General features: G+C 47.7%; 1 long non-coding RNA gene across 1 annotated transcript in view; it reads left to right on the top strand.

The window, feature by feature from the left end:
* The first annotated feature begins 2,694 nt into the window (after positions 1-2,694).
* The window catches only part of LOC144791097 (uncharacterized), a 192,855-nt gene continuing 170,543 nt past the window's right edge, over positions 2,695-25,006 (top strand). The window contains exon 1 of the long non-coding RNA XR_013602296.1: positions 2,695-2,833. This is a non-coding gene — a long non-coding RNA (uncharacterized LOC144791097). The remainder of the gene's footprint in view (positions 2,834-25,006) is intronic.

The raw sequence follows: 25,006 nt of genomic DNA, 5'->3' as shown, positions 1-25,006 counted from the left end.
GCCTGCAGTATCAGTGTGCCACAGCCACAAGCCTTGAGATCGGTTACAACGACACCTTTCCATACAGGTCAGAGTGGGAGGCTCTAGCAGCACTGATGTTTTACAGAACTATGCGGCACTATAAGTGAACTTTTTACTCACTTGTAGTATCTGTGTGTCACAGCGACAAGCCCTGAGATCGGTTACAACGACACATTTCCATACAGGTGAGAGTGGGAGGCTCCAGCGGCACTGGTGTTTTACAGAATTATGCGGCACTATAAGTGAACTTTGTAATCACTTGCAGTATCTGTGTATCACACTGACAAGCCCTGATATTGGTTACAATGACACCTTTCGATGCAGGTCAGGGTGGCTACCAGTCTGTCCTTTATGTAAGGCAAGGGTTCCCAGCCTGGGGTGGCCACACCCCCGGGGGGGCGAGATGACATTTTGGGGGTGCAACATAGAGACAAAGTATGTACTGTAAGCATAATAGGAAAGTGAGACTTTTTTAGGGGTGTGAACATTAATCAAACATTTCCTAGGGGTGTGGGGCATAGAAATAGGTTGGGAATCCCTAATGTAAGGGGGTCCTCCCTCCGTAGGGTAAGGACACTAGACTCGTGAAGTGATGCCATCCCAATGGGAGGACAACTGTAGTACTGAAAATCCAAACTCGTATAACCATTCAGACGCAAGAATAAAACTTCATCGTACCACGACAAATTTAGTATCAAAAGACCGAGAATGGCGAGTACATTATGCACAAACATTTTCATCGCATTCGAAGGTTGCTTACACCTCGAAATCGTCACTTATACCCTGAACCCCTGGCTTCCATTTTATATACGGCAGCCATTTTGTATGGTGCCCTTCACATAGGCTTAATCCAATATCATAAGGACAAGCACTCCTTGATTGACTTTTTCGTGACCTGGGCAGGTTTAAACCATCGCCCCAGGCCAACACGTTTGGTCAGCTCCTCTCCCAGTGGCCGGTCAAGATAGCATCTAGGCGCACCCGGCCATAAAACCCTTTCATCACGCATTCACCCTGCCAAATCTTGCCCACACCTGGCCCCGCTCCTTCTCTTTTCCTACTTGTTTTATGATGAGAACGTGCTCATTTTATTGGGGAAACACCGATATCTGATTGAAATACCGGACCTTGCCGAGTAATTTATTATGTACCAGACAAACGAAATGTGAGCTTGTCATCATAACTCTGTTAATTATTTATGATCGAAATATGTGAATAGTATCCTGAAAATCTAGGAATGTTTGCCTGAAGCTTATTATTTTGTATAAGAAGAGAAGCCTGACTTCGTGATTTTGAAGCAGTCTCCTGAGAACATACTTCCATGTGTTGTACTTCTAGGACACTTGTTACCTTGGTTGCAGCCAATAAACCGATCTTTGACTTCACCTAGAAGACTCTGAGTTTCTGTGGTCTAAATCAGGAAAAGGACTCGAGGTCTTTGGGTGTGTATTCCCTGACACCGCTGGGTTACCGGTTAAGCACCGGTTCTGAAAAACCCAGTACCTCACAACTTCGGGCTGACCTTTCCTGTATCCGTGGTTTATGGTAATTGCTTCTCATACCATGCTGACTGGCTTTGTCGCTGTCTTAGCAAGATGGTGCCAATTAATAACAAGCATTGGCATAGCCAATAGGTCTCGCCATTGGGACCTTATAAGTATTTTAGCCATGCAACAGTTGATGTTGCGGCACCAAGAACATTGTGCAGCATAACTAAATACTTATAAGGTACCAAAAGCGAGACCTATTGGCTAAGCCAATGCTTTTTTTTGTTGCAGTTTTATGTAGCACAAACTCGACCCGAAGGAATTAGAGCATTTTACATGAACACCAGTTGCATGATTGCGCCAACAAAATGTGCATTTTTCTGCGCCCACTGGAGTGCATTATTCTGTCCATATTAGTAGGATGGCGTTAATGGGAGCGCTGAGACGCACACTTCGCCAGATAGTCCAGAGTCGCCTCTACAGGGGGCTAATAGATGTGCCATTTATGAGAACATTCACAGTGATAGGGGGCCTGTGTTTGTTGCATGGGTGATTTAGTTTAACAAGCATTTGCAATGCAATAGGTCTTGCATTTGCGAGAGTTTAAGCTATTGGCATTGTAAACAACAATGCCTTTTATTTAGGTTTTAAAAACCAAAACGTAAATAAAAGGCATTGCCATTTGTAATGCCAATCGCTCAAACTCTCCCAACTGCGAAACCTATTGCATTGCAAATGCTTGTTATATGTGGTGTACACTACATGTTTCAAAGTATGTAAAGTCGCATGGGGTCGATTTTCTAAGAAATCAACAGCCAGAGCCTGTGTGGTATATCCGTTTAAAACCCAAGAATCATTTATTATACAGAATGCTTTATGAAAAAACATAACCTAGGCCTCAATGAATTTGACACGGGTTGTTTTTTCTACTAAGATACTGACGTAGACATGCTGTTGTTGCTTCCTAACAGTGTTATTCATTTTCAGAGGGCTGTCTGCCTACCAGCACGCAATTAACATTGCTCGCCTCTTACACGGCTTGTGGCGTAGTTTCCCCACCGTGAGCGTGCTCGCGCCACCAAGTTATTGAGTTGCAGCTGTCTTTACTGGAAAGGGGCACTACTGTTGACAAGAACCCGGAAGTAGGTGTTAACAGGTGCTTCTAATGATTTCTAAATGTGGTTAAGCAAGTTGAAGGTCCAAACCGCGCACATAGTCGGGGTGTTTTATTGCAGTGACTGTGAGCTAATTTACTGGAAAATACAGCGTGGCATTTAGCAACGGTATGGTCTGAAAACGTCAACACTCCCCTCGCAGAAGTCAAGGTAAACTAATTAACAGCCTTATTTATTCCTTAAGAAGTAATGCACTCGCAACTGGATGTCTCCAGTGGTATTACTACTGTGCCCGTTAGGAGTCAAGCTGTAATTAGGTTCATTCGTGGGGATTCAGTGTTCTGTTTTTTTCTCCAGTTTTCACTGATGACGTTAAATTATGGTGGCTAAAATGTTTGAGAACTTGAGTTAGAATAGTGAATTATTCTCTCCTTTAATATTTGAGAGTAATCCTATACATCTCCTGCATGTTTCAGGGAAGCGTCAAAATGCAAGCGCTTTTGGGATGCACAGACAGACGCGGGAGCTTAGATGGTATGAAGCCGGCTTAAAATTCCGGCTTTGATGTTTGACTGGAAATAAATAAAAAAATTAAAAAATGCCGGCTTTGAATTTCCGTTGAATATGTAGGTGCACACTTGAAAGAATGCCCCTGCAGGTGAGCAGTCATGGCTTACTTGGTTGGGCTGAATAGTAATAAAATGCCTTTTAATGACCGAAAATAAAATTGCAAAACAGAAATGACAACCTTCATAAACGTTCAAGGAACTAGTCCAGCTCTGCCAAGTGCTACGCATCTCGGGCTAGAGTAACACATGTTAGAGGATTCCTCCCAAACCATCACTGCTGTCCCAGCGCTTAATCTTACTCTAGCCGACAGCATACTATGTAAAGATTCCACACTCTTTGGAACAAAAAAAGGCAGTGGTAACGCCTTAACTACATGCAGTCAATCAGAAAACAATCAGAATACAGAACCGATTCAGTCCATTTACTCCCCAAGTAAATGCCTCTTATTCGTGAGAACTTTTTTTGACAATCATTGAGAGCCATCAGTGATGCATGTATTGCCAGAGGCCAACTAGACGCGTGCTTCCGGGGGTGGGAGAGCTAAAAGTCGGTTGTGCCAGACCAGCATTTCAAGCTATGTAGGTGGAAATGCCCTTAGAGTCGATACGACGAAAGAAGTACCAAGCTACAGTTCAAACATATTAGAAAAACAATACCACCTTATTGTGATTGACACAATGGAGTTCATATTTATCCCAAGATACAATGCTTGGGCTCAGTAGTTTGGAGGTGGGCCTACTTGCTGAGGCCATATTGTTGATGATTGGTGTTTGATCCATTAACCACATATGAGTGCTTTGATTTGTGACATGTTTATTTTGCTGTGGTTCAATATCATCCATGTTGGACTTGGCCCTTTTTGCAGGGTCATCCCGAACTTTTTGCCTTCCTCCTATATTTTTTTGACCCGTTGTTGGGTATTTTATAACCCTTGGCACTTTACTACTGCTGATCAGTGCTAAAGTGCATATGCTCTCCCTATTGTAAATGAATGTATTAATTGGTGATTCCATGATTGACTGTTTGGTTTACTTATCAGACCATATACAGTGCACCAAGTGTGCCCAGGGCGTGTAAATCAAAATGCTGCTAGTGGGCTTGCAGCACTGGTTGTGCCACCCATAGAAGTGGCCTCGTAAAATGTGTCTAAGGTCTGCCATTGCTGAGCCTGCGTTCAGTCTGGTACTGTCCTGCTGACTGGAATGCTGACTGGACAAGTGCACCCACTTGCCAGTCCCTAAACCTTCCCTTGACTTCATATTAGTCACCCCCATGGTGGGCCCACGGACAGGGTGCATTGTAAGTATAAGGTAGGACAATCCCTGATGTGTGTGGCTTGTCCTAATAGTGAATTACAGCCATTTTCGTTTTTCACTATTGCAAGGCTACCTGTTCTCCATAGGCCAGAATGGGCTGCTGGATTGTTACATGTTTATAATCCTAGCAGACTCAGAGAACATGGTAGAAATTCGAGTTTAGTATGCCTGAACTCAGAATAATAAAATACATCTTTTAGTGAAGTTTATTTTAATATTCTGTGTTTGCAAATACCACTTTTAGAAAGTAGGTATTTGCTTGCCTAACCATTTGAGCCCGCCTCTGTGTGGTTGTGTATTCCTTCGTTTGGTTTTGTGAATGACAGGGCTGGGGATTCCAAGAGACAGGCTGGGGCAGCCCGGTGGTGAATAGGGAGATCTGCATCTAGATGGGAGAGAGGAGTTGCACCTGGGACCTGAATAGGGCTGGGCCTTTCCACTACAATGCTGGCTCCACCTCCTGTGGTGCGTCTGATGTCTCTGCCCTGCACACTGAAAGAAGAGAAGGAAGACTGTCAACAAAGTGCTCCAGGACTGTACTTGCCTTCCACAATGCTGGCTGCACCTCCTGTGGGGCGTCTGATGTGCCTGCCCTGCACTGTGAAAAGAAAGGAGAAGTCTGGTAAACAGAGTGCTTCAGAACTGGCTTGAACTGGGCACAAGTCCCTCACCCCTCAGAGAACAAAGGATTTTGGGGTATAAGTATTGGGACCCTGATCCCATGAAATTTGATCACTTCTGGACTTACAAGACAAAACCTCTGCTGAGGAGAAGGAACCTGAAGAAACTGAGGAGAGACTATTCCCAAGCAGAAGTGCTGCTTGGGGGATTGGCCTGCAGTGGTTGCCTGACTGCCAAAGAGAGGAGAAATAACTTTGCAGACTTTTCTTTCAACTTGTGCAAAAGATCTCCAAGGGCTTGGAAAAGAGCTTGCCCCCTGACTGAAGTCCCAGGACCAGTGGACTTCACCAGCGTTTGTGAATTGCTGCTTGAAGCAAGTGGCTAAAGAGGCAGGAGGCTGTGACCAACTCTCACGACCGGCCCAGTGTCCTGTAGGCACCGCATCAAGCAACGCCCGCCTCGAAAAACGCAATCTCTGCGCTTACTGACTCCGTCCTGACGCCGTCACCAAGCCGTAGCATGCACCACGACTGGTGGACACCACAACGTGCAACGCCTCGCTACACCGACTCGTACTGGTCTGACGGACACTGTCACTGCTGCTGACTTCGAGTCCTGTGAACGCACCGAAGTTGGGCACCACCTCCCACGCTTTGCCACGCACCCCCCGACTCGCACCGCTGTCTGGACTGAACAACGCCAGCCCCCAAACTCCGGCTCCTTCGCCGCACCGCAAGCTGCAAGCATCGCATCAAAGCACCGTCTCGCCCTGCAAGGCAAGCCTTGGATCTACCGACTCTGTCAATGGGCTGCTGCCTGCACCGCATAGAGGGACAATGCGTCGTGCAACGCTTCCATTCTGCACCACAACGCTCACCGGAACCGTCTCTCACATCCGTGCCTGTCGCCCCAAGTAAGTGGTACTGTGACTGAGTATTTGAGTGGGCCCGTACCGACGCGGTCCGCTGGATTTGGTTGACTCTGTTATTTTCAACAACGCTGTAGCCTGCCTGGGCTACCTACTCGCACAGAACCTTGATTTAAGCCTTTTTGAACAAGAACTCTTGAAAGCTAATAGTACTGTGGATTCTTTTTGTGGTTTATTGGTCTTGTGGTAACTCTATATAAAATATACTTATTTGTCATATAAAACATTGTGTGGTGTCCATTTGTAGTGTTGTGACTGGGTTACTATATGCAGTCACAAATGCTTAACTTACAACGCCTCTGAGATGAAGCCTTGCTGCTCGTGGCAAATTATGAATGGGGTGAGCAGGGGTTATTTTAGGAGTGTAATTCCCTCATCCTGACTAGAGGATAGGGTCCCTATTTGTCCCAATTACCTACCTGTGCCAACTTGATACCCCCGATTCTTTCAATCCATTATTTGATTACTTGAGACCGAGTCACATTGAATGAGTCAAAGTCAGATGGGGTTTCATACCCATGTATGTATTGTGTACAATCTGCTTTAGAGTAACACTTGAGATGAAGAATTGGTCCAATAGCGAGCTAAGGTAAACGTTGAAAAGTGGGTAAAGCTGTTCGGTAAGTTAGTTGTGATTTGAGCAGAGTTAACCCGAAGGGAGGTGTGAGGTGATTATCTCTCTGATAGAAAAGGTAAAATCTGCTTCAGTTATGTGCCCTGCACTCTCATGTTGTCGAGGCTCTGTAGAAGCTTGAGATGATGAACAATATCAAAGGCAAGGGAGAGTTGAAGTGGTAAGAGTGACGGTAGTTCATTTATCATCCAGGTACATTTAACATCATCTCATGTGGAATTTTCTGCTGCTTCTGATCCACAGTCATACCACAATCTATTCTGGTAACCTCAAAGCAGGTTATTTTCTTGGATGAATGTTGATACCTTTTCAGGTTGAACTTTCAATTGTTCTATCTTTTTGACTACAAAGAGAATGGACTTCAATTAGGGGACACCAAGAGTTGCAGCTGTGACCCTTGGGATGCCCTTTGCCAACACAGGCAAAGTCCCTGAGACCTCTGGCTTACAGGATATGCTGTGTCATGTTTAATTTCTGATAAAGCAAAACAAGAATTTCACTGTAGTGCAGACTGCTCGTGTTGAAAGCTCTGAACAAAGCTACAGCTCTTGATAAACATTCAACATGTTAGATTTCAGTTTTGTTTTCAGACAGAGTTACATGATTAAATGCAATTTTGCTAAGAACATTGAACTGATAGGTCACAAGATAAGTAAGGAAACTGTTAACTGGAGCATGACACCACAAAGATGGGTCTCTCAGTATATGCGAATATATCCCTAAAATAATGTTTTCATTTGCTCAGTGCTCATGGCCCATTGTGGTGCATATGCTGAAAAGTGAGTGGTACTGACCAAAGTGTAAATGGCTTTAAAAGTTGCTTGGCAATGCCGGACTAGCACTCCTGCTGCAAAAACCAGTCAACACACTGTTTACTCTTATTTTTCAAAGTAATATTATTAGACCTGACACACTTGAGGTAGTGTTTCCCTAAAACGTTTAGCTTTTTCTCCTTCTGGTTTTTCCTGATTCTCTTTCCGTGGTCTTAGGACTGTTGGCGCTTTTCCAATGTAATGCAATTTGAAAGCATGTGCACCCTTCCTACAAATTCTAGGAAGAGGTGCTTACTTGATTGGTTTAGGTGTTGTACCTGTGAGTGCCCTGTAAAAAGGTACACCACGTGCCCAGGGCAGTTACTGCACTGGCTGATGGTGGGACACAGCATTGACTGTGTCACCCACTAGAATAGCCTTTCCAGCATGTATCAAGCCTGCCATTGCAGACCTGTGGGTGCACAGTCGTGCCTTTGCTCAGGTTGACAATTTAAACGTATTATCCAAACCTGAGTGGGCCTTCCAATAGCACTAGAGTACCCCTACGGTAAGCCTTTAGGGGTGGAGCAAGTGTATGCGAAAGACAGGGCAGTTAACCGTGCCTAGGTAGTGAAGACCCCCATGTGGGTTTTCCCTACCTAGGAGGCCAGCTCTTCCCATGGGACAACGCATGGGTTTTGCTGATTCTCGTTTAGGTGTCTTAGGACCCTGGAAACTTCAACACTGTAAATGCAGTATGAAAGTACACGCACCCTTCACACGTTAGGAAGTGATGCTTACCAGATGTTTCTAAACATGCCTCAAGAATGCCATTGCAGGCCTTGGGGGTACACACTTGCGCCTCTGGTGTGTTTACACATGTATGAATGCCTGCCACTGCAGGCCTGGGTGTGCTCAGTTGCACTTATGCTCAGGTTGGTCTAAACCACTGGCTAGTCCTGAGGAGTCCTTTCACTAACACTAGGGCACCCCTGGGGTAAGTCTTAAGGGGTGAAGGAAATGGTAGGTGAAAGGCAGGGCAGGTACACATGTGTGTTCCCTGCCCAGTTAGTGAAGATTATCCATGTGTGTTTCCGCTACCTATGAGTTTTACTCTTCCCATAGGATGACATGGGGGAATGGTTGAAATTACTTCAAGCTGCAATAGTGGCTGACAGTGGAGCAGCTGCCTCATAATGTTTCATATAATTGAATTCACAATGACCAACCATCTCCTGTGGTAAAGAGGGATTTGTAAATAATAGCATAGATATGACACTTCTAGAAAGCAAAAGACATAGATGATGGATGGAATGCAGAGCAAATCAAACATTCACTCCCAGTCAATAGATCTAGGTTAAATCCATCGTTCTTTTGCTCACCATGCCACCCCAGTTTGGGTCCAGTTCTCTCAATGCCATTGGAGTCAAGCTATCATGGCAGATGAGGTGAAACCCCCAAACTTGTCCGAGGATGCTTGTTTCCAGTTTGGGGAGGACCTGGCCTGTTAGTTCGAGCTGAACTGTTTCGTTAGGGAGCAGGGTTAAGACTGATTTGCATTTGGCTAGGTTCAAACTGGAATGGCATGGGGAGCAAAAAAACAATGGATTTGGGCCAAGATCTCTGTACTGGGTGAATATATGACATTGTTCTGCTTTCTGTCTATCAATTGTTCTTTTTGCATTTGTCACCCCTAGTGGGGCGGATACGCCCAGACGTGGGTCGCATGCTCTCCATGTCACTGGAGTCGAGCTATCCTGGCTGATGAGGGGTGACACCACGAAACCAGTCCTAGAATGCTTGTGTCCAGTCCAGGGAGGACCTGGCCTCGCAGTTTGAGCTGGACTGTTCCCATAGGGAGCAGGGTCAAGACTGATTTGCATATAACTGGATTCAAACTGGAATGGCATGGGGAGTAAATAAACAGTGGATTTAGGCCCAGATTTCTGTACTGGGTGAATGTATGGCATTGTTCTGCATTTTGTCCATCGATTGTTCTTTTTGCACTTCTAGAAAGTGGGCATTTCTTTGCTCTAATACTCTGTGTGCCTTTCAGTTTGACTCAAGTCCACACTCGAGAATGCAGAGCACACCTGAGCATTCCCCAGAAGCGGCTATAAACATTGGGCATGCAGTTGTAATGCCAGACCTCTGCCAATTGAGGGGCCAGGCTTGATAGACCAGTGGAAAAGGTTTTCACACTTGGCATCTGAGAGCCAGATCATGGCCCCACTAAAGATGAAGATCTGCATTACACAGCCCCATACCAGACAGGACTAACATGTTGCGGAGACATTTGTGGTTCAAAGGGAAAACCTCTGAACCACCCCTAACTTCAAAGCCACACTACAGTATAACTACTGGAGTCATACTTCAACAATGTAGAGATACACCTGTGGGGATGTGGGACTGGAGATACGGGATCTGTAAGGTGACAAAACCAGAGGAATCTGTGCACAAGGAGGATTACTGCCATTGGAAGGGACTGGACACTCTTCCTTAATAGTGTCTGGCTTAGGCTGACTACCTGCTGCTGTGTAGCACCCGGAAGTGTGCTCTCCGAGGGTGTGTTGGTTTGCCTCCATTCTCTGGTGGAGGTCTCTGGGAAATCAAAGACCTCCCACAAGGGACCCACATCATCTACCTGTGATACTTGGAGAGTGGTGCCCTCTAAAGTGCCCACATTGTCTACTGGATCCCAATTGGTAGTGTGGTCTGTTTGTGGAATGAAGAATTGTACCTTGAGACCGGATTGCTGTGTGTGGGGCCCCAAAAAGTATTACCCACATCTTAGGAGTGTTTGCCCTGCATTGTTGGCCTCAATATGTATAAGACTTAGTGGAAAGCAAATTTTCCCATGGTCTACTTCATCGATCATGTTGCATCTCTCTCATGCGACATTCAAACTGCATGCTCTTTGCGTGTGGTGTCCGATTCATAGGTTACAACCCTGCGATGTGAGGGCATACCAGTGGTTGTGCCTCATTCTACCTTATGCAGCACTGCTGAGCTTGCATCTGTGTCTGTGACCGGATTTGTCTGGTGCGACTCAGAACAACATGCACCAGATGTTGTGCCTCATTCCCAGGGTGATGCACAAGAGAGGATTGGTGTTCCTTGGTGCCTGGATTGCCCGGGTGCTAGTTTGATTAATGGGTGTCCGATGTGGTGCCCCTTCTTCCAGGAGGATACCATGCCTCATCCCCCAATTATTGATTGTTCCTTTCATGCCCTCATTGCGGTGGACCAAATGCTCTCTCCTCGCCCCAATGATTTGGTGTTACCAGGTAGAACTGCCCGGACCAGGCCAGGGTGGTGAGAATGATTGAATGGGCTAAGGAATACATTTGAGAGTAATTGGAAGAGGGTCAAGAGACTGCATGGCCTAAACCTGTGCTTCACAGAACTGAGCAGCAGCCAAAAGGCACAATGTGAAATCCCTTGAGAGAACAACTATTGGCCTCAGCCTGCTTCTGCTCTGCCTACCATGAGTTAACTTCCAGAGTACTGACCAAACCCCTATTTGTCGATTGCTGCCTAATTAGCCCTGCTACCTACCCAAACTTCTTCCCTGGGACGCTGATTAAGTGTGATCTGGCTGCAATCGGCCAAGGATCCAGGGGGAAGGTTTTCTTTATCTTTACCTCATGGGTGGAGGGTTGTTGGGGTTAGCTGACCGGTGTAGGAGGGCTTGGGACATATGATCTGCATGCACATTGTCAACTGAATTGCCTGATATCCATGGCACAGCGAATCTGTGCCGAGGGAGCATGTGGGAGTGACTGCCTGTTATTACTTGCACCGCATGTCTGTGTTGCTTTACACATTGATTCCTTGCCAAAAGAATCTTACGTTTGACATTGTCTTGTTTACCTTTGTGGCCTGAGCCCACAGTGCTGCCTAAAAGTAGTGTTTTAAACTGTGCGTACACATTTCTGATATTGTTGTGATCTTGGGGTGCACTCTATAACTTTGTGGTATTGACAAATAATAACTGCCAGGGTGGGGGTAAAGTAGGATATTTACCCAGTGTTCATATACTGATGCCATTTTAACACGGTTGGGCCTAGTACTTCTAGTGATAGTTCTGAATATGAGTTAGGCCCAGAAATATATGATGTTCATGTTGTTTTAGTTTGTGTGCTCAATACAAACTTTATTTGCATACAACATGCGTGAGGTCTCTGTTGTGACACTCAGTGTATTTATTGTTTGATAGGGCTGTGCCAATGATTCACACATTGCCTCTGTAATAAGCCTGACTGCTCAGTGCTGAGCGACCAAAGGGTGAGTGCAGGTTATACAGTGAGTGTAATCCCCTGATGGGAGTGGTAGGTTCTGATCTTTGGATTGGTAAATGTGCAATTTACTTAGTGCTGAAAGGAAAACCTACACATTTTTTTGAACGTGAATACCTCTTTAAAAATGACTAGAAGACATACGCAGTGGATATTTTGGGTCAGCTATATTCAGCACCTTAAGGAAACTGAGTAAACATGGTATTACCATGAGTTGATACTACTACTTTCTGTGGTTTACAGTGCTTAGAAATTGCAGAAGTGTGGATAGTAGCACTGTATAAAAAAACAAGTTCCTATTATTAGTAATAGTAGTAGTTGTGATGGTAGAATTATATTATATAATATTAATATATAATGATAATAATAACACCAATACTAATAATAACTGTATCCATGGTTTGTGTCCATGAACTTGTTTAGTATCCACAAAAAGCAGATTTAAAGGAGTCAACTAAAAACATACGTAGTGAAAAGACAATAAGCTAGGCAATATTAATTTTGGTAACACATAATATTGCCTGAACATGTTGTTGGTCCAAGAATGTTCGCTGAGCGGTGTGCAGTCATGTTGCCATGTTCTGAATGTCTGACTGATACTATCTTGTCTCCCAGTTTTTAGGTCTCGGCTGCACGCGCGGAAGCGCGTGTCCGCCGACAGCCTATTGTTGCCGTGTCTCCTTTCCAGGAGACACTGCTGGCCGCGCGCATCGCCTTGGAGGCGATTTCAAACGAGCACGCGCACTCTCACACACACACACACACACACACAGAAGCGCCCACATACGCACGCACGCACGCACATACAGCCTCCCACACACACATACACACGCACACACGAGTGCTGCCCCCCTCGCCCCCCCCCACCGCACACCGCACACCGCACACCGCACACCGCACACCGCACCCCCCAGCCCTTTCTAACTTACCGGGGCAATCTCGGGGGACTCCGCCGCTGCAGCTCTCCTTTCACGGGGCTCCCTCTTGGTCAAGGGAGCCCCGCAACAGTCGCCTAACCTCCTGCTGGCGGGCCCGGGGTTCTCCACTGCTCACAGGAGCCCCGGGCCGCGATACGCATGCCTCCTCTTCCGGTCCGGACGCGGCCCCGCCCCCGTCACAGGCGACATTGCCTGACTTCCGGTGGGTGCGTAGATTGCCGTTTTCTTTCTTTATTTATTTATGCAAATTTAAATAGCGCGGACTTTACCCGAAGGTGTCAGAGCGCTTCCCAAAAGGACCAATATTGTTACGCTTTTCCTTTCAGTGATACTGTTACATCTGTTATTCGTGTACCACCATGCCGGTAGAGCAGCTGCACGCCCCCGCAGGTGAGGCATTGTAGTAGTGCGCACACCTCTTCTCATCCTTCAGCCTTAATGTGTGGTCGGAGTGTGAGGCGTGTATTTGGTATGCATTTGGAGTTGAGTCGGTGACACGTGTTTTGTAGAAGCACGGGTAGCCACGACTAGCCTGGGGGTAGAGGTGATACTTTGGGGCCCTACGGCGCTTGCTTTGCATTTCCCTCCGTGCCTGCTAATTACGTTCAAATGACACTAACCGTGGTGACTGTGCTTTTAGACATTGCGTGTACTGTCTCGGTTGATTTAGCAATTGACATTATAATCGTGTGTCGACCAGAAGGTCAACGTCGGTGTCTCTCCACCCCCCCCCCCACACTTATTGCAGAGATGCTGACCTACTCTTTTTTTCAAACCACAGCTCAGAATTTTTTTCTATAACTGTAGCTGTTCTCGCCATTTAGAAAATTGTTAAAATATTCTGAAATAGTTGCTTCAAAGTGACGTAAAATCTTCAGAAGTTAATGTTTCTTAGATGACCGATTACATATATATATATATATCGATTGAACTGTATTTTCGCCATTAACAAATTAATGCTTTGTTTTAAGATGGTTGACAAAGGTAGAGGAAAGAGAAGGGGGCGTGAGGTCCGTAAAACGGGCGTATTTTAAAAACCTAACCAATGATCCAAGAAGCGTGGGCTGTGGTTAAGGGCGTGGTTTAAAGAACTTGCATTAAAAAAGAAAAAAGCTTGCCAGACGGCCAGTATTTGTTAGAACATATGCCTGAAACAATACAGACTTTTGGCTTTTCTAGTGCTTATTGGCAGTGCCATATAAATGAATAAAAACAATCATGTTGTTATGAAAAACTAGAATTGAGCATTTTGAAGCCATGCACACACAATACTGCTATTTAAACATTGTAAAGTTCTGTGGGACGGGTAGCAGTCTACAGTATATCCGTCACTCCAATTCGCCCGTTCTCTCCACTTTGTTTTGCATAATTTAGCTTTGTTAGGCACGTCTTCCCCCCCCTATATGTTTCTAAAATCCGTTATCTACATATCTTGCATGCAATCTTCATACTTTCCATACTGTTCTCACGGGCAAACACATTCATCACTGCTCTTGTGCTGCATGGAATATTACAGTTGATGTTGCAATATTTAGCAATGCCAATAGCTCAAACTTAATCAACCCGAGACCTATTGCATTGCAAATGCTTGTTGATATTGGACTTGGCTCTTCAGTTTATTAGTGACATTCCTGAAGCTGGAGGGAGGAGACAAGGCTCCTTTAGAAATTCACGTAAGCGCTGCTACTAAGAGGAACTGCTGATTCATCTTCTTGTGGTACTGTAATTTGGTAAGTGGTGTGGTGGGAGTCTTATCTCTGTTCAGGATGAGCAGGATATTTTAGGTGAGGCAATCCTTTTTTCATCCTGATCACTGTGGCTGGTGAAAAGTCAGTTGCAGAATGTTCATGCCTCTTTATGCCTCTGTTGTAGGTACTCCAGGCTGGGGAATACCCTGCTGAGAGGACCATCAATCTGCACAAAGAATGTGTCTAGAGAACAGCCTAGACAGGACACAAATGTCTTTATTTGCTCCAGTTTAAAGTCTTTTCACCAAGAAAGGGATCTTTCCGCAGTATATTCTGAGGACTGATGTAGAACCGCAGGTGGTGTCTGTGTGACAGCCAGTTTCCCAGAGGAGAGGGTACATCACCTGGAAACTTGAATTGCTGGAAGAGTTGAACTGAAGCACCTGGAAGCCAGCCTGTCTTCTGAGAGAGGGAAAGGGCCTGTCAAGCCTGCAGGAGGCAAAACTGTCCAGTGAGTGCCATAAACTGCCAGACTCTATTGTGGGGGGTCTATCAGGAGAAAAAAAGAACACATAAATTGATCTAAAAGTCTGAAGAGTGTGGGTGAAGTCTCTCCAGAAGTGCAGTTCCAACAGGAAATTGCGGGCTGGCAGCCAACCTCGCAACTTAACAATCGGAAAAATCACTTGCTGCTCAAATCATGAGCTGTGCCCATGGTGAATGCCAAGCCCAGAGTTGTTCTTGTGGCAGACATTGCCACAAAAGTCAAGAATTATGCTTGTGTTGGACATTGCTACCGAAGCCAAGACCTGTGCCCATGAAATGAAATGAAATGAAAGGGCATTTGTAGAGCGCATGGCTACCCGGAGGCCTCCCAGCTCTAGGCCTAACCTACTGGTCCGGAAGACAGAACAAAGAGAGTGCTTTAGGGAATTAGGAAAGTTTTTAACTGTTTCCTGAAGGAGAGGTGGCTGGGTTCGGTCCGGAGGTGAAGAGGCAGAGCGTTCCAGAGTCTGCCTGCATTGAGGGAGAAGAGTCTGCCACCACTTCTAGCACGTTTTATTCTGGGGGTTGCGATGAGGTGGAGATCATCCGATCGCAGCTGTCTCCTAGATTTGTATGGTTGAACCATAGCTGAGATCAGAGAAGGGCCTAGCCATTGAAGTGATTTGTGAGCAATGCAAAGGGCTCTGAAACTGATTCGCTCTCTCACTGGGAGCCAGTGTAGGAGACGGAGAGCGGGTTTTGCGGAAGACAGTTTTGACGTCCCCGTCAACAGTCTGGCTGCGTAGTTCTGGATAACCTGCAGTTGGTTGTTCACGGCGGCGGGGGAGTCTAGGTAGAGCGCATTACCATAGTCCAGTCTAGAGAGCAGTATGGACTGGACCATGGTTTTCTTGGCTTGAGGGGAAAGCAGGTGGAGCACTTTCCTAGTCATTCTGATTAGGCCAAAACAGGTTGCCACTGTCTTATTGGCTTGTACCTGCAATGTCAAATTATGATCCAGCCAAATGCCCAGGCTCTTTATTTTGGGCTTAGGGGATGGAACTGTGCCCATGCAGGCTGGCCAGATGGTTCTAAGGGCAGAATTATCAGAGTTACCCAGGGTCATGATCTCAGTTTTACCTCCGTTCAGTTTCAGGTGAGAGGACCCCATCCAGTTTACCACTTCCATAAGATAGGCATTCAAGGTCGAGGAGTAGGGGGCGGATTGATTTAGGGCTACGACCAGTTGGGTGTCGTCAGCGTAGGTGACCATATGGATCCCAAAAGGAGCTACAATGGATTCAAGGGGGACCATATATACGTTAAAAAGTGTCGGGCTTAGCGACGAACCCTGAGGGATGCCGCACTGGAGGAGCCGGGTTTTGGAACTCATACCGTCTTCGAAGATCTGAAACGTATGACCTTTCCTGAAGGAGCGCAACCAGCTCAAGGCGGTACCAGATACTCCCAACTTGCCAAGGCGCTGAATCAAGACCTGGTGATTCACAACGTCGAAGGCTGTGCTCAGATCTAATAGGATGATGGCTGCTGCACCTCCTGCATCTAGCAGTTTCCTGCTTTCCTCAACCACTGCCAGCAGAGCGGTTTCTGTACTCTGTCTAGGGCGGAAGCCAGTTTGTGAGGGGTGAAGCAGGTTAGAGGTTTCTAGGAACTCAGAGAGGGTGCGGTTTACATGTTTCTCGATGATTTTAGAGATGCCTGGTAAAAGGGATATATGGCGATAGCTGCCCAGATCGGCAGGGTCGAGGTGGGGCTTCTTTAGAAGAGTTTTAACCATTGCTTCCTTCCAGAGTGGAGGGACAATGCTTGACTCAAGTGAAGTATTAATCATATGGGTGATTGTGGGACCGATAGTGGAGGCGACTTTGCCTAAGATGTTCATAGGCGTCGGGTCTCTTGGTGATCTGCTCTTCACTGTGGGCAGAAGTGATAGGAGAGTCTCCAAGGAAAGGGGGGGAAATATTCTAGTTGGTGGGTGGCAGGAGGAAGATCGACTGTGGGCCCATCTACTGACAGGTCAGGTAGAGGAAGAGTTTTTAAGATGTCCTGGATTTTGGTATCGAAGAAGCCGGTTCCATGGGGGTCCGCCGGGATGGGGTGCTGGGCATTTAAGAAGTCTTTTTATTATAGCAAACGTCTCTCTAGGGGAATTAGCGGCCTGCTCAATTTTTGCCTCGTAAAAGGTTGCCTGAGCTTTCCTCATTTCCTCTCTGTAGCTGGGCATGCCATCCCTATAGGTGTGCTTGCTTTCAGCTGCAAATTCTTTCCTCCATCTTCTTTCTAAGATTTTACAACTCTGTTTCAGGATGCACAGTTCAGCTGAGTACCAGGGTGAGCAGGTGGAGCCGTTTTCTTTGGTGATCTTAACTTTAGGGAGGATGATGTTCCGAGAGTCACCTATCCAGCTGTAGAAGTTGTTGTACATTGTCACCGGGCAGGGGGTATACTCTTTCCTAGTTCACGGATCCATTGCTCCTGAGAGAGCTTTGACCAAGGGCGAACAAAGGTACGAGGAGGAGGAACCGGGGGGACAAAAGAATGGGGATACCAGGAGAGGGGGACCAAGTGGTGATCAGACCAGGGGATAGGGATCGGGTTGTTTCCATGGAGAGTTTCCACATTAGAGAACACAGGGTCCAGACAGTGTCCCTGGGAGTGTGTGGGGAGAAGGATTTTTTGCACAAACTGAATGGACGCAAGTTCTTTTGCTAATTCGACTGCAACTGTGGCACTAGGGTCATCGAAGTGAAGTGAAGGTTAAAATCCCTAAGAAGCAACAAATTTGCAGACGTGCTTGCTAAGTGGATGGCGTTTTCTACCAGGGAGTTACAAAAGGCACCTACTATCCCCGGGGGGCGGTATATCAGAATTCCTGAGAGTGAGAGGACAGGGGTGAATTGAACGGAGAAGTGGACGTTTTCGCAGTTCAGGAAGGGGCTGCCGAGGAGGCAACATGTGAGATGGTCCTTATAGATAATCGCAATTTCTCTGCCTCTACCTGAGGATCTCTCTACTCTCTGGATAGCAAGGCTGAGGCAAGGCTTGTACTATATCTGGCTCGCAGCTATCACTAAGCCAGGTTTCAGTTAAAAAAGTAGCTCGGGGGAGCGGTCTTCTAGGACAAGCAAGATTTCCGTTGAGTGCTTAGGGAGGGATCTGCAGTTTAGCAAATAGATGTTGAAACCTGGGTTTGTGGAGGGGGGTGAGTTTGTGTGGGGAAGAGGGGTGAAGGGGCAGTGAGGGCATTTTGGACGGGGGCAATCGACTGATAGGGAGTGGAGGCAGTTGGTCTTGGGGAGTTTATTAAGCTGTCTCAGACGTGCACTGGGATAACTGAGGAGCTCTGGTGGAGCAGGAGTAGGTGTTCTGGATCCTGGCCCTATTCGGGTGCGGTCGGGCGCAGACGGGCTTGCCTTTGGCACGCCCGCTGCGCGGTCGCGTCATGGGCATGATTTACCTGCCTCCTCAGATGCCGGGTGCAGCAACTGGACTGCTGCCCCGAGCGTCGGAAGCGCTAAGCAGGAAGTGGTGCAAGAGACCTTCCTACCCGCCGAGCATTGAACAGAGCTCGTACCGGGGGTCAGTTCCTTCATGCCACCACCAGCGATGAGAGTAAGTTCAATTGCGCAAATAGGCAAAGTAAGTGATATTACTATTTTAAAAGTAGTCAACAGCAAAAAAGTTATTTTAAAAGACCAATTAGCCACACAATGAAAATTCAATTAGCGTTTTCAGGAGCAGCTCTGAGTGATCCCTAGCTCTGCCATCGAAGAAGAGGTCAGCCTCAGGCAGTCGTGTCAGGGATTGTAATTTATCCGCCTCCTCCGTCGCCGGTTGCAGCAACTAGACTGCTGCCCGAGCGTCTGAAGCTCTAAGCCGGAAGTGGTGCACAAGACCTTCCTGCCCGCCGAGCATTGAACACAGCTCGTACCGGGGGTCGGTTCCTACATGCCACCACCAGCAATGAGAGTAAGTTCAATCGTGCAAATAGGCAAAGTAAGTGAAATTACTATTTTAAAAACAGTCAACAGTAAAAAAGCTATTTTAAAAGACCAATGAGCCACACAACGAAAATTCAATTAGCGTTTTCAGAAGCAGCTCTGAGCGATCCCTAGCTCTCCCAACGAAGAAGTGGTCAGCCTCATGCAGTCGTGTCAGGGATTGTAATTTATCCGCCTCCTCCGTCGCCGGGTGCAGCAACTAGACTGCTGCCCGAGCGTCTGAAGCTCTAAGCCGGAAGTGGTGCACAAGACCTTCCTGCCCGCCGAGCATTGAACACAGCTCGTACCGGGGGTCGGTTCCTACGTGCCACCACCATCAATGAGAGTAAGTTCAATCGTGCAAATAGGCAAAGTAAGTGAAATTACTATTTTAAAAGCAGTCAACAGTAAAAAAGTTATTTTAAAAGACCAATGAGCCACACAACGAAAATTCAATTAGTGTTTTCAGGAGCAGCTCTGAGCGATCCCTAGCTCTGCCAACGAAGAAGTGGTCAGCCTACACTGCTGCACTTACAAAGTGCATCCTGTTGCTGTCAGTGTGCTGCTGTAAATGGAGGCCCATCTTCTGCTCCATGACGAGTGACCTTGAAGCAGTTCAGATACCGGTCATGAGCCAACACCAACTCCCATTATCTGCATTCACCAAAGGACTCATGACTGTGGCTCTGGCTGCAGGGTCCCGCAGCAGCTAACCAGCTCGAGGGCCACTTCTGCAACCACGCAGTCTCATAACAGAACAGGTGAGATCAGAGTTGCATGGTTCCAAAAGATACGGAGACCTGCATTGTTGTGAGCCTGTATCAAGGAGACCATCCTGAATTGAGCACAGCCACAATTAAACTGTGGTATCTGCATCTGAGCCTGGAGTTAGGTCTTTGAAAACTAACCAAATAGGGGCCTGCCTAGGTTTGTAAGAGGAGGGACTCATGTGAAAGCGAGAAGAGTAAGACCACTTTAAGAGTGTTTAAAAAAGTACTTTTCTTATCCCAGTAAAGCACTGCGTTTGACAAACAGATATTGTGCTGGTGGGTGATCTGAATTTGCATAGACCTACACCTCCTCCCCCGAGGAGCCGCTTGCTGCTGTCCAGCACTACCAGTGAGAGTCAAGAACTGAAGCGGTTGTACTTGGTTGAGTTTGTGAAGCCACAGTAGGACAGACTCTGGGACATCGGAAGCAAACCACTCCATTAGCTGCTGAGAGAAAGGATATGTATTCAGAGTGACCAACTATACACTGTGTGCCACCTAAAACTATGTAGTCACTGTCATTCATTTAATACTAATATTTCAGTGGGAGTCATGGGCAGGTATGAATGGTGCAAAAGTCCTGGCAACAGTCTTGGCACTTACGGCATTAAAAGAAAAGAATGGAAATAAGGTGATTTTGAAAAAAACTATTACAGTCATAAAAAACACTTTGCTAATTTTGGATAATAACAAGTACTCCACAACATGCATTACTCTTGAAGCGTTAATGTGCTTATGTAAATGTACAGTGCTCCAAATTGTTTTTAAGCATCTTATTGGATGTGTTTAATTACTTCTGAGATGTACTTTTTAGGTCTGAGTTTGACAGCTTAGCTGTCACCATACCTTGTGTGATCTGCAGAAAAAGAGCTTTATGAAAGCACAACGGTGAGGGGGGTTTGGGTCCACCAACATGTTTTCCTTGGGCCCAGCATTTGATTGGGCAGAACTTGTGTGATGTTGCCAAGAATGAGTACCTGTTGTACCCACTGAATGGTCTTCTCTCCCCAAACATGGTTGCCCCATTTAAAAACTATGGCATGGCAGTGTGCAAGAGTCAGACACCTTCACAGTGATGTGATAGTAATGGGTAAAAGCATTCTCTGTGAGCCAGCAGCTTAACCTGTAGACGTTTTGTTGAAAAGTTTCCCAGTAATGGTTTCCTCTCATCCAAAATGGTTGCCAAATTCAGCAAGATGATGCAATATTGTTTGAACCTGTTTGGTTTCTCCCCTCCCCCATTTGTAACATTCAGAATAAAAGGTTTGTTTTGCCCAACCTTACTGACACTCAAGAAGTGTTCTTCGTTACATCCTTAGACTGAGGTCCCACATCGCAACAGACTCCTCTCCGTCCCTTCTCCCACAACAACCTGCAGCCTCAGTTTGATCTCCATAGATTCACTGGCTCCCCACTGTCTGCTCCCATCTCAAACACTAGCTGCAGCCCCAGTCCACTTTAACCTCTGCTGGCAGCCCCCGAAGAGCACTATCACTAAGCAGGCCAACAGGGCCCAGATGTTGTTCAACATCATGGCTACAGAAGCAGTGAAAACAGCAGGTCTGGCCAAAGGGGACTCCCTCCCCCTTCTTGATAGTGGCCATTATGAAGGACAGTGGGGTTCCACGCAGGGCCAACAAATTACCTCTTGAGCATGTGCTCTATTCCCAGCCTGCACCACACACTTAACCTTCAGTCTCCACTTAATTCCCACACTATCTCACTGCCTCAGTTGCAGTACTTCACCCGTACCTTGTTGTACTACTCCCCCACCTGCAGCATTTGCCTGCTTTCACCACTCCCTCTTGGCGGATCCCCCCACAGCCTGAGACAAATCCGACATCGCGCACCAACTCCCACAGCCTTAGCACTATCTTCTTTCCTGTACCATCAATCAATCAATACACTTATAAAGCGTGCTACTTACCGGTGAGGATCTCAAGGCGCTCTGGGGAGGGGGTGCTGCTACCGCTCGAAGAGCCAGGTCTTAAGGAGTCTTCTGAAGTCCTGGGTCTGCCGTAGGTGGGTAGGGAGGGTGTTCCAGGTATTGGCGGCCAGGAAGGAGAAGGATCTGCCACCAGAGGTCGTTCATTGGATGCGGGGGACAGCGGCCAGTGCGATGCTGGCAGAGCGGAGCTGGCGGGTGGGTGTGTGGAAGCTGAGTCGATTGTTGAGGTAGGCTGGTCCGGTGTTGTGGAGTGCTTTGTGTGCATGGGTGAGTAGTTTGAAGGTGATTCTCTTTTCGACGGGGAGCCAGTGTAGGTCTCTCAGGTGGGGGTGATGTGGCTGCAGCAAGGGACATCGATGATCAGTCGGGCCAAGCTGTTTTGAATGCGTTGAAGTCATTGCAGGTGTTTGCCTGCGTAGAGTGCATTGCCGTAGTCTAGCCTGCTGCTGACGAGGGCCTGGGTCACCGTTCTTCTTGTTTCGGTGGGGATCCACTTGTAGATCTTGTGGAGCATGCGGAGGGTGTTGAAGCAGGAGGAGGAGACGGCGTTTACCTGCTTCGACATAGAGAGGGAGGAGTTGAGGATGATTCCCAGTTTGCGTGCGTGGTCGGTGGGTGTTGGTGCTGTTCCCAGTGTGGTCGGCCACCAGGAGTCGTACCAGGCGGAGGGGGTGGTTCCGAGGATGAGGACCTCCGTCTTGTCCGAGTTCAGATTCAGTCGGCGGTTCCTCGTCCATTCGGCGACGGCCTTCATTCCCTTGTGGAAGTTGGTTTTGGCGGTGTGTGGGTCCTTGGTGAGGGTGTCGTCGGCATAGGAGATGATGTTGAGGTCATGTTGGCGGGCGACGTGAGTGAGGGGGGCCATGTAGACATTGAACAGCGTCGGGCTGAGGGATGAGCCCTGGGGCACGCCACAGATGATGTTGGTGGCTTCGGAGTGGAAGGGGGGGAGGCGGACGTTCTGGGTTCTGCCGAGAGAAAGCATGTGGTCCAGTCCAGGGTCTTCTCTTGGATTCCGGCTTCTTGGAGGCGTGTTTTTAGTGTGCGGTGGCAGACCGCGTCGACGGCGGCTGACAGGTCCAGGAGGATGAAGGCTGATGTTTCGCCGTTGTCTAGTTGGATCCTGATGTCGTCTGTGGTGGTGATGAGGGCTGTCTCAATGCTGTGGTTTCTTTGGAATCCGGACTGGGACGGGCCTAGGATGTTGTTGTCCTTGAGGTAGCTGGTGAGTTGCGTGTTGATAACTTTCTCGATGACCTTCGCCGGGAAGGGGAGCAGGGACATGGGTGGGAAATTCTTGAGGTCCTTGGGGTCCGCCTTGGGTTTTTTGAGGAGAGCGTTGATCTCGGCCTTCCGAAGTTGGGGTGCGATGGCTGCGTCTGCTTGTTGAATATGTGGTGTGGGCAGGGGTCTGACGGAGATCCTGAGTGAATGGAGTTCATGATCTTGCGTGTTTCATCATGGTTGACGTTGGTCCAGGAGGTCAGGCGGTGGAGGCGGGTGGTGTTCGAAGGGGGAGTGTCTTCTGGCATAGTCGGGTCGGTCGTGGTGTTGAAGCTGTTGTGGATGTCAGAGATCTTGCGTTGGAAGAAGGTGGCCAGGGAGTCGCACAGTTCTTGAGAGGGCGGGATGTCGTTGGTGTTGGCGCTGGGCTTGGAGAGTTCCTTCATGATGCTGAAGACATCTTTGCCGTCATGTGCGTTGTTGTCCAGGCGGGTTTTTAAAGAAGATCTCTTGGCTAATCCGATGAGGTTGTGATGTCTGCGGGTGGCGTCTTTGTGGGCTGGATAGCTGTCTGATGTTCGTGGAGTCATTTCTTCTCCAGTTTCCGGCATGCTCGTTTGGAGGTCTGGAGCTCTTCGGTGAACCAGGTGGCTTTCTTGCTGGTGCAGCTGTTGGAGGGTTTCTTGAGTGGGGCGAGGGTATTGGCGCAGTCGTTTATCCATTGTCTGAAGTTGCGTGCGGCAGTGTCTGGGTCGGTGGGGTCGGTGGGTGGGGTCTGGGCAAGGGTGGTGGTCAGCTGTTCTTCGGTGACTTTGTTCCAGCAGCGGCGGGGCAGCTGTTGGGTGCGGTGATGGTGGGCTTCTTGTAGGTGAAATGGATGCATCGGTGATCGGTCCAGTGGAGTTCGGTGGTGTAGTCGAATGAGACGTGGGGGCTTGCGCAAAAGATGGGGTCAAGTGTGTGGCCGGCGGAGTGGGTGGGGGCGGTGACGAGTTGACTGAGGCCGAGGTTGGCGAGGTTATTGATCAGGGTGGTGGAGTTGGCGTCGTTGTTGTTCTCGAGATGGAAGTTCAGGTCCCCGAGGAGGATGTAGTCCGTGGAGGCGAGTGCGTGGGTGCTGACGAGGTCGGTGATGGAGTCGCTGAACTGTGGCCGGGGTTCGGGGGTCTGTAGATGACGGTTCCTCTGAGGGTGGTGTTGGGTTCGGTGTGGATCCGGAAGTGCAGGTGTTCGGTGGTGCTGATGGTGTTGTCTGCGTGGGTGGAGACCTTGAGGGTGGACTTGTGTACAATGGCTATTCCTCCTCCAATTCCGTTGGTGCAGTCTCTGTGGGAGATCTTGTAGCGACCCGGGATGGCTATGGCGATGTCGGGCGCCGAGGAGTCTTTCCACCAGGTCTCGGTCAGGAAGGCAACGTCTGGTGGGGAGGTGTCGAGCAAGTCCCAGAGCTCTTCGGCGTGTTTGCGTGCGGAGTGTGTGTTAAGGAGTATGCAGCAGAGGTGGTTGAATCCAGTCTTTGGTGCTTTGGCGGTTCTGTCGCAGGTGAAGCTGCAGGTGCGGCAGGAGAAAGGTCCAAAGGTGCGATTTGGGGCGGCCTGGAAGCAGGTATGGTCTCGCCCGGCGTTGTATGTTTATGTTCACACGTGTTGAGTAATTTAATATGTACTGTGTGTTGTGTGTAAGTTCTGTTTGACCGTGAGTGCTGTAAGTGTAGGATGAGCAGTGTGAGGATAGGGTGAAAAGAATGCCTGTGTAAGTGCATGGTGAGTGGTACTATGTGTGAACTGTGTGACCAGTGTGTTCTCGTCAATGGATGGGTGAGTGAAAGATGAGTTGTGTTAGTAATGCATGAACGGAGTGCTCATGTGAGTGTAGGGTGACTCATGAACTTGTGTGAGTTTTATTGTGAGGTGTTTGATTGCAGAATTATGTATCCCTAGACGCTCTAAGTAATTTACCATGTCATTGAAGGTTGGTAATTGGGGGTCAGGCGTCATTAGAACTATGATTATCAAAGCTGATCCTGCACGAAACGTCAGACTTTTGGACATGAATAAAAGAAGAAATTCTAGATGCGAGACAGCCGTTGAAGGCCAGAGTGAGATGTTGAGCTCTGGAAGAAGTACTCTTGAGACTTCTAACCCAGTCTTCATGTGGCTTGTTTTGCCATCCACACCCCTATGTCAGTCAACAAGCCCCTCCCTATTCA

Source organism: Lissotriton helveticus, chromosome 11 (assembly GCF_964261635.1).
Source record: "Lissotriton helveticus chromosome 11, aLisHel1.1, whole genome shotgun sequence".
NCBI classification, from domain to species: domain Eukaryota; kingdom Metazoa; phylum Chordata; class Amphibia; order Caudata; family Salamandridae; genus Lissotriton; species Lissotriton helveticus.
Note: the sequence above shows the minus strand (reverse complement) of the source record. Positions and strands in the feature narration are given on the sequence as shown.